Source organism: Cryptotermes secundus, unplaced genomic scaffold (assembly GCF_002891405.2).
Source record: "Cryptotermes secundus unplaced genomic scaffold, Csec_1.0 scaffold11, whole genome shotgun sequence".
NCBI lineage: Eukaryota > Metazoa > Arthropoda > Insecta > Blattodea > Kalotermitidae > Cryptotermes > Cryptotermes secundus.
In genome coordinates, this window is record NW_019739208.1 from 1,352,426 (window position 1) to 1,359,967 (window position 7,542).

Consider the following 7,542-nt stretch of genomic DNA (forward strand, 5'->3'; position numbering starts at 1 on the left):
CAGATTCCACTGAAGGGTTTCGTTGATAATCCGTGTGATAAGCGCTACACTTAGTAACTGTTTAAAGATTCGGCCACACAGAGCGCTACGTACGCGACGTACGCTATTTACGCTATGTTCGCTATACGAACAGAAAAATATCTCCCTTTATTGCCAGTGTGACTGGCCACACAGCCTTCCGTACGCTACGTACGCTATGTTCCATATGTTAGCTGCGTCGCAGAGTGTACACAGCGTACGTAGCGTACGTAGCGAACATAGCGTAGCGCTCTGTGTGGCCGAACCTAAACAGTACGGTATTCTGGGTTGTATATCGATGTGTTTCAGAGACAGCCCCTATGTTTCAGAGGAAAGTATCGCCTCCATCTTCAGGGTCGAAGAGTAAGTGAACCGAGAAACCAGCAGAAGCAGGCAACAGGCTGGCCTTACCAATAAGATCTTGAAATAGAATATTTTCACGAAAATACTTTCTTATACTACGTAAACGAACAATTAAAGAGGGACTAATACTTGTTCCGTAAAGTGTAGAAGGCCGAACTAGGTGGCCGCGCGGTCTATGGCATGAACTGTCTTCGCTGGCTCGAACGCTGGGATCGTAGGCTCGAATCCCACTCAATGCATGGATGTCTCTCTGTATTTATTCTATGTTTGTGTTGTTCTGTGTGTAGGTAGCGGCCTTGCGACAGGCTGATCACTCGGTTAAGGAGTCCTACCATCTGTGTAGAACAGATTACGAAACTGAAGAAGAGGCCAGGGCCCAAAAAAGGGCTGTAGAGCCGCTGATGAATGAATGAGGTGTACCAGCTGATCAGAAAAACTGCATGCCGCCCGCAAGCCGTAGTTTAACAACGTCTGTACAACGTTAACGAAGTTTATAGGAACTAATTATATTGTTCCGTTATCTGTGAGGCAGGAGATGTGTGGTGACGTCACTCAAACAGGACATAGTGAGAGAGAGAGAGACAGAGATATGTTTGTCCCTGATGCTTAATACTTAAGTGAATTCTGCGCCTGCATTGTTCAGTTTAGACTATGCTGTTAACGGCTGTGTCGGAGAAGTTGCCGCATCAGCACGGGGATCTAGGAATTGTTCTGGCTTTTCATACCATCACTGTATTATATTAACTGGCTTTAACCTGTCATTCCATTAATTTTATGTAATATTTGTTATAACGTGTAGCCCTTATTACCGACTTTGAAGTCTGTACACGAAGAACAGAGAAAGGGTAACAGTGTGGTCAGTGACCGTATACTAATAATGTGTTCACAGTCGTACTAGGAGAAAGTCCAGGTGAAATTAACGAAAAAAGTGCAATGGATTATATATATTTTTATTGATAGTGGGGTGGGACTAAGTCCCTTGTACTGCGGCCACTTCTGGCCTATTGTACCAGCCCCAGATGATAGGTGAGGGTGATTGTGGAGCAATTTGTAGAATGAAGATTGGCAGGGGAAACCGAAGTACTCTGAGAAAACCTGCCCCAGAGCCACTTTGTCCACCACAAATCCCACTTGACCAGACCCGGGATCGAACCCGGGCCACCGCGGTGAAAAGGCAGCGACTAACCGCTTGAGCTATGGCTTGGCCCTCAATAATCATACCTACTAACTGCATGGAGCTCAGGCCTTCTTGAGAAACTAATAGATGTTCAGTATATAAAAAAATTACCAACATTTTATGAAAACTGAATGTTAATTACCGTGTTCATAGGAGCCCACTACTGGTCCCTAGTCTGAACCAGATGAATACAGTCCACATCCTCCCATACTATTTCTTTATGATCCATTTTAATATTATATTTCCATCTGCGTCTCTAGATTTTCCTGTTCGTCTCCTTCCTTCAGAATTTCCTACCGAAATTTTGTATGAACTTCGCTCCCATGCGTCCTACATGTCATTCTCATCTCATCCTTCTTGGTCTGATCATTATAATAATATATGTTGGGGAGTATAAATTATGGAATTTCTCACTGTCATATTTTCTGTAGCTTCGTGTTACTTTATCCCTCTGAGATTCGAATGTGAGAGACCAAGTTTCACACTCATATAAAACTACAGAGAAAATATAATTTTGTATATCTGAACGTCTATGTTTTTAGATAGTAGCATTATCCGAAGTTAATCTGCATTTAATTTCTTCATGACTGCAATTTTGGTTTAACTGCACACCTAATCTTACATTAAACATAATCAGACAGGAAGAACCAATGATGGCCGGATTGAGCACGCCACAAAACCAGCGCCTAATATCAGGCCGATTGACGGTAAATAAAGGTACTTAGGAAATAAAGATATAAAGAACGCATTTATATATAAAGAAGAAGACCAACCAGGAAGAGTTTTCCAACAAACATCAAGACATAAAATATAAAAGTTTATCACCAAAGACAAAAAAAAAAAAAAGTCAGACGAACGTAAAATCAAACGCAACAATTAAAGTTAACGACCAAAAAGAACGGAAATTATCCTTTATTACCGCGCATGTTCCAAGATCACCCACTGCACTGTTGCACAAACCGTTAAAACGCTATAATATGAAGCGAATATGGACATAAGGTCGATTATCTTCACGAGATCTGAGTACTCTCGCCCTTACTGCTGGCAGACACAAAATGTAAAAGGAACACAACAGTTTCTTTCGACCCCTGACTTATTTTCTTTTCAGTCATGAGGTGTGACTCCTGGAATACGTGATTCCTAAATGTCTACACTATAATACACCTCTTCAACCTCGTCACCACGCATGCAGTTGACATTCTTGTAACAGTGTCGTTACGTCACAAACTGTCCAGTCACTGTAATATGAAGGCAGTTCACTGCAGAACTTTCTGTCTGTCCATCGTTATGGGTCAAATGGACCCATTAGGGTTTAATGGAAACATTCTAGACCTTCTAGACATACAGAAGTACGGTTTTATAGAAGAGCCTTACTGGCTTGCGAACTGCGGCTGGATAAAAACGAATGGAGTAAAACCATTTTTTTTATAAGTTGGTAAGAACTCAAGACGTCACGACATTTGTTGTCTTTTATGGAAGCCGAAGGTTCAGTACTGTACTCCTATGAGACCACTACTGGGTCATTTCTGCCCCGTCATGGCGCACCCTCCTTAATTTAATCACCCTAATACAGGCCCACAAATTGAAACCGAGCAAGTTATTTCAAGCGACAACATTTCTGACTTGCATTCTGAAGGAACCCTATTCGAATCTTTACCGGAACACCAAATATTCTGAGAGAGTTTATCGAGACTTCCTTCACTGTCCCCAATCAAAATTCGGCATAGTGTCTTAAATCGGGTAATGATCGTTCCCTGCAAAGGGAAGGTAACGTATAGCTATCCCTGTAACCGGCCGTGGAGGTCCATAGGGTTGTGAGACGTCGAGGTTCCCATATTTTCTCCAGACAATCGGCTCACAGATGACGGTAAGGTTGTCTTACGCGCCGCCCGCCCTTTACCTCCAGGAAGATTCCTGGTACTCATTTCTGTTAGAGGCTGAGTCGAACCAAGGGCCATAGTGCAGCTGGAAGGATTAGGTTAATGAAAAAGACACACCTCATCGGGACTCTAACCCGTGACCTTACGGTTTGTAGTATAGTGCCTCAACCAACTACGCTACCGCGTGACCCCTGCAAAGGCAACATATCCAATTTCCTGAAGAGGAAAAAAGATCCTGTCTCCGAAACATTTTTGAAAACGACCCTAGGCTATGGACTAAGTCTAAAACAACGTGCATATTTGTTAGTACACTCTGTGTCGAGTAGCGCTCACGCTTATAGATCTGAATTTATGAGGTTTCCGGTTAGATCCTTAACCGGGACACCGGCAATCCTGACAGGGACAGGGAAGGCAGTAGTGACCGAATGCACTGAGTAAAACCACAAAAAACAAAATCCGTGACCTTTAGTCCGCAAGCGAACTATACCGACCGAGCGATCGCCGCTTGTCGACGAAGACAATGCCAACTTTAGCGGATAGAGGATGTCGCGTGCTCAGCGCAACGAATCCCCACGGCCGTCAATTTTCGCTTTTCTAGACCGGAGCCGCTATTTCCTTGAAATAGCTCCTCAGTTATCCTCACGGGGCTGAGAGGACCCTGCTCCAGACCCGCTACTTCTCAGAAAATCTGGTAGCGTCGGGAATCGAACCCGGGATCTCTGAATCTGTAGCCAGGAACTTTGATCACTAGACCACAGAGGCGGTTGGAGGAAAACCACAAGAACCTCAATGAGTGTAGTCAGTGTGCACATGCTTCTAGAACACAATTCGTGAATGTCATCGAAGAAACCAAAAGTTCGGTGAAAGTGGGACGGAGCACGTTGACATTATAAAGAGAGGACAAGGAATAGGAAGACAACAAAATTTCAGCAAGAATAAACTAACGTTGAGCTCGCTGTGGTGTTCGCAATGACGTAACCCCCCGCCCCCCAAATCGGGATGGCAGCTCCTACCATCGAACTACAGCTACGCTTTTCTAGAGCGAAAGGTTCTAACCTTCAAACACGTAGAAAAAAAAACTTCAGAGAGTAAAATCAAAGCCGTCACTGTGCCCAATTAACTAATGTTGAGTTGAACGCTTGTTACTGAGTGGCAACCAGGTCTCCTCAGTAACAAAAGTCAAAGTCACATTACGACTGACGGTCAGTAAGTCTTGGTGTAGGGCCGCGCCATAGCTCAAGTGGTTAGTCGCTAGGTTCCCACCTCGGCGGCCCGGGTTCGATCCTGGGGTCTGGTCAAGTGCGATTTGTGGTGTACAAAGTGGCGCTGGGGCAGGTACAATAGGCCAATCAGTGGCCGCCGTGCCGAGTGGACCCAGCTGGACTTCAACCCCCACTAAGCAAATTTAAAAAAAAAGTGGTGACTATGTAAACAGCTGCCGTTTCTGGGCAATGGCTAGGTAAATAGGTTCTAGCGACAACGAATACGCAGGAAGTAGAGTTACTGTTGGATACGCGGTGTTTCTACGTGGTCTGTACCGAGGAGTTATCTTGGAGACAACTGGCGCGAGCGAGTGAGTCGATAGTGAGTTCTGCATGGGAAACTGTGTAGAGAGGACTTAAGCGGGTGAAGCTGAAGAACCTCCACTGCTAGAAGCAGTTGTCAGGGAACGACTGGTGAAGACACAGTAGGCTGGGAAAGGCTTAGCGGGTGCTGTGGTGATTCGTGAATTGTGAAGATCAGCGATTTCGCTGTAACTGCTTGTAGTACCGAGATGTGTGCATAAGTCGTCAATAAATCCATTCACCAATCCAAACCCCGTCTATAGGCGCACACACACACACACATGAGAAAATATAAAGTTAATATCCGATAGCTCGCAGACTGTACACACCCCCATTATCAGGGATTGACGTCAACTGATAGCCCCAGAAGTCTTCATTTGATACAGGATCTGTAAAAGCTTCAAGACATAAACCTCCAGGAAGAATATAAAAATATTTCGATGCGAAAAAACGTTCATGAACGAACTATTCCTGTGGATATACACAGCTTCTGCGCAACTGATGACGGCAGGAGCCTAGCAGCGAAAAGTGACACTGACTCGAGCACGACGAGGAAGGCGAGAGGAGCAGCTTCTGACTTAATTTCAATACCGTGACACACTAACGTCTCTGGCTTCCTCTTCTCTTGAGCCATTACAGTTAAACGGGTTCGTTTGACGGTGACAGTTGGTACAGTGTTTGAACAGGAGTCGCGATAGCTCAGCCGGCATAGCGACGTGCTACGGACTCGACCGCTGGGATTTGATTCCCGGCTGGGATATCGTGCAGACCGGCTCTGGGACCCGACCAGCCTCCTATCCAGTGGGTGCCAGAGGCCCCTTTCGCTGGGAGTAAGGCGGCCAGGTCGTGAAGATGACCCCTCATCTCCATCTAGTGCCGAGATCAAGAATGGTGGAGCTATACCTCCACTCGTCTTCCTCCTCATACCTTGCACTCTTCTCCAAGTATAATTAGAATGATCAAGTCAAGGAAGATGAGGTGGGCATGGCATGTAGCACGAATGGGGGAGAAGAGGAATGCATATACAATACTGATGGGAAAGCCAGAAGGAAAGAGACCACTGGTAAGGCCAAGGAGTAGTTGGGTGGAAAATATTAAAATGGATCTTAGCGAGATAGGATGGGATGGTATGGTTTGGATTTATCTGGCTCACAATAGGGACCAGTGTAGGGCTCTTGTGAACATGGTAATGAACCTTCGGGTTCCATAAAATGCTGGGAAGTTCTTGAGTAGCTGCAGAATTGGCGGCTCCTCAAGAAGGGCTAAGCTCCATGAGTAAGTAACACCTCCACCCTCTCATATGTATTCATGGTGAGCTGCTTAATTAAGCACACAGACAATTTTGCTTTACAGTGTGCAATTATTATTTGGGTTGCATTTTAAGTGTTAACTGCATTAATCGGAGACAAAAATTTCTGAATGCAAACTACAGAGACAAACTAGACATACATTGTATGCCCGATATATCGTGCTTTGAGTCTCCAGGTTTTAGAGATATTTAAAGAAAATGTAGGGGGGTCACGGTTACATTGTTTGTGTGCCCTTATGTTTACTGATAGGCACGCTACTTACACTGGACCCTCCCCCGGAAGATTAAATGCACATGGCTATGAGATTATGGGAAGTGATTCCCAGAAGTGGTGAATTCCAGGAAATACTGGAAACCGCTGAGAGAGGCGGCTGGTAGAGAGAGAGAGAGAGAATTTAATTGCTAGAAGGGAACTGGCGCCTGACCAGAGAGCCAACACTCAGCGTCAGGCAACAGATTGAAAGCTACAGTATTAAAATAGGCCTCATACTGGTAACGGGCTGGTAAACCGGTCTTGTAAGAACAGATACATTCAGATTTCTCAACAGAAGGGAAGTCGGACTAACGAGGGGCCTGTATACGCTCCAAGAGGATGGGACAGAGAATATATGGCCTAATCCATAAAGATGACGTTTCCTAGTAACGGTTTCGAATGAAGTCAGAGAGTCCTAATTCGTTGTGTTGACCCGTCAGACAGGATATACATTCTCCCCACAGTGTAAGCTGACTGCAACCCCATGCAGGAAGCGAGTTACAGAGTAACAAGGGATAATTTCACTCGCTCTGAAGTCCTTAAAATTTCTTGCACAGATAACTTGAAAGATTGGGGGGAGGGAGCAATTCGCATTTAATTGCTGCACGATTCTCTGCAGGCAAATGTTCGGGGGGAGGCGTGAACCGTAAAGCACCTGGAAAATGCATGCAAGAATGAACGTGTTACAGAGGATCGCATATTAATCTTTGGCTATTTCAATTCTTGAAGTTATGTCGGTCTATGGTGACTATGTTAATTTGGGCCATTGCTCGAAGATGCAAATATCGTAATGGAAAACACAAAAGCTCTACTAGACTCGAGCAGCGAGGATGGTCTAAAACAAAATACAGAGTAAACTAAGTCCATGATTTATTTCAACCGTCTTCCAGTGCATACACTCATCTATCTCACCCCTCTCTCTCGCACTATATGTTTCGGCACAAAAGTGCCATCTTCAGGTGCTTATTCGATTTACG